The sequence below is a fragment of the Cebus imitator genome, unplaced genomic scaffold (genome assembly GCF_001604975.1).
Source record: "Cebus imitator isolate Cc_AM_T3 unplaced genomic scaffold, Cebus_imitator-1.0 Scaffold256, whole genome shotgun sequence".
Lineage (NCBI taxonomy): Eukaryota > Metazoa > Chordata > Mammalia > Primates > Cebidae > Cebus > Cebus imitator.
In genome coordinates this window covers 2206079-2209292 of record NW_016107571.1, presented here as the reverse complement: position 1 = coordinate 2209292, position 3214 = coordinate 2206079, and positions in this window count along the sequence as shown.

Genomic DNA, 3214 nt, shown 5'->3' with positions numbered 1-3214 from the left:
AAATAAGTAATTGGCATATACCAGCACTCTGAGGCAGGCGGATCATAAGGTCAAGAGATCAAGACCATCCTGGCCAACATGGTGAAACTCTGTCTCTACTAAAAATACAAAAATTAGCTGGGTATGGTGGTATGTGCCTGTAGTCCCAGCTACTCAGGAGGCTGAGGCAGGAGAATCACTTGAACCCTGGAGGTAAAGGTTGCAATGAGCTGAGATCACACCACTGCACTCCAGCCTGACAACAGAGTGAGACTCCATCTCAAAAAAACAACAAAAAAAGGGCATATACCATGGGCTTTACAGCTTATCTCATCATTAATTGTACATCTGGTTTACGATTAGAGGTGTGAATGTGCCTGTTTTTTCAATAAACTAACTACAACCAAAAAAAGCTATACAAGTGGTTCAGTGTCTGATTGCTGTGTCTTACATATAGAGGCTCAAGAAGAAAGAATTATGTAAATGCTTGGTCTAACACAATACTTTTAACTCTTTCGTTGGCATACTTGCTGACAAGAGTTCCAATCTTCCCTGCTAGAAATATTTTTCTTTTTCATTTTATTTTGTTTTATTTTATAGACAGAGTTTTGCTCTGTCACTCAGGCTGAAGTGCAGTGGCTCCATCTCAGCTCACTGCAACCTCCACCTCCCAAGTTCAACGGATTCTCCTGCCTCAACCTTCCGAGTAGCTGATTTTTTGTAATTTTCATGGATATGGAGTTTCCCTATGTTGGACAGCCTGGTCTCGAACTCCTGTCCTAAAGTGATCTGCCTGCTTCGGCTTCTCAACATGCTGGGATTACAGGTGTAAGCCAACACACTCGGCCTGGAAATGTTTTTCTGAAAATCACTCTGCCATGTGAGAACAAATACTTAGACTGCTGGGTCATTCTGAGGATACAGCAATACTGGAGAGCCATCTTAGTCCCAGCCAGGACCTATATCTGCATTTGCTTCTAGAATAACTTTCTCTTTATACCTTGCATCTTTCTTACTTCTTAAAAAAAAAAAATGGTACAGATTCAGGAAAGCCCATGTATAGCCCTTGTATTGAGGAACAGGACTAATTCTTTCATCACGGTCTATCAGTTTTTTAGCGAATATCTGTTATACTTCATAATCATTTTTCTTGTTATACTATATGAAAACCATTTATCATATAGCAACACAATATTAGAGACTGAAAATACAAAGATGAATAAGCTAAGGCCTCTAATCGCCACAGAGGCAGCCTACAGTAGGGGTTGAGGATGTGAACTTCTTGGTTTGAATCCTGGTTCTACCATTTTCTAGTTGCATAACCTTGCACAAGTGAATTCAACACTCAGTTTCTTCATCTGTGAAATATTACTACTGCTATTATAGTAGTAATATTACCTGCCTTACAGGGATGTTGGAGGTTACCGCATATAAAGTGCTTAGAACGTCTGTGCCTGGCTTAGCATAGTGTATTCACTTCTCAATATGTTAGCTATTAGTATTATGGAGTTCACATTCTCATTGGGAGACAGATCATATCATACACACCTAAATACAATACAATAAAGCCCTCTAATGGGGCTTTAAACAAAATACTGTAAGAGCTCTGATGAGATGAGTATCACTGGATTCATTGATCAGTTACACTGAATCTTCTTTGAAGTGGTAATCATGACTGACAAGAAGGTGGGACTCTCAATAGAACTGATCTCTAAGCTGGGACTTGAAGATTGAATTCACCAGTGAAAAAGGTGAAAGGAGTAGCCAGCAAGCTACAGCATTAGCAGCTAGCATGAGCAACGGCTCAGCAGTGTGTAAGTGGATGACCTGTCCAGGGACCAGCAAGTAGTGTGGAGATAAGGCCAGAACGACAGGTCAGAGCCAGGGTTTGGCCATCATGGCAGCACTGGAGAGCAATGTGATCAAATCCATGTTTTACAAAAATAACTCAGCTATATCCTAGATGATTAAATACATAAAAGAGAGACTGCAAGCAGGGAGCCTGTTATGAAACTGTCATGGCAGCCTGAACTGGGACAGTGGCAGTGAGAATGGAGAGATACGGACAGAATTGAGAAGGACTTGGAGGGGGAATGGAAAGCACTTAGTGACCGAATAGATATGGGAGCAGAGGAAGGATGCAGGGATGACTCTGTATTCTAGCACAAAATTTAAAAAAAAAAAAAGCAGGAAGAGAAGCAAGTTTGGGGAGAAAGATAATGAGTTCAGTGTTATAAATATTAAGTTTGGTTAACTGCAGGAAGACTATCAAGTGGGGGAGTTTAAAGTATAATTCTGGAGTGCAGGACAGATCCATTCAGGATTGTCAGAAGGGAAAGTAAAGAAAAAGGGAGGAAGTGGCACTTAAAAAACAATCCGTGTGTGTGTGTGTGTGTGTGTGTGTGTGTGGCCCAGCGGGTTCTGTGAACCACTGGCTTTCTTCACAGAATTAGAAAAAAACGACTTTAAATTTCATATGGAACCAAAAAAGAGCCCATATAGCCAAGACAATGCTAAGCAAAAAAAATAAAACAAAAAAAACGAAAGCTGGAGGCCTCACATTACCTGACTTCAAACTATACTATAAGGCTACAGTAACCAAAACAGCATGGTACTGGTACCAAAATTGATATATAGATAAATGGAACAGAACAGAGACCTCAGAAATAACGCCACACATCTGCAATCACCTGACCTTTGGCAAACTTGACAAACGCAAGCAATGGGGAAAGGATTCCCTACTTAATAAATGCTGTTCGGAAAACTGGCTAGCCATATGCAGAAAACTGAAGCTGGACCCTCTCCTTATACCTTACACAAAAATTAACTCAAAATGGATTAAAGACTTCAATGTAAAACCTAAAACCATAAAAAACCTAGAAGAAAACCTAGGCAATACCATTCAGGATGTAGGCATGGGCAAAGACTTCATGACTAAAACATCAAAAGCAATAGCAACAAAAGCCAAAATTGACAAATGGGATCTAATTAAATTAAAGAGCTTCTGCACAGCAAATGAAACTATCATCAGAGTGAACAGGCAACCGACAGAATGGGAGAAAAATTTTGCAAGCTATCCATCTGACAAAGGGCTAATATCCAGAATCTACTAGAAACCTAAACAAATTTACAAGAAACAAACAACCCCATCACAAAGTGTTGCCCAGGTTATGAACAGACACTTCACAAAAGAAGACATTTACGTGGCCAACAAACATATAAAAAAAAAAAAAAA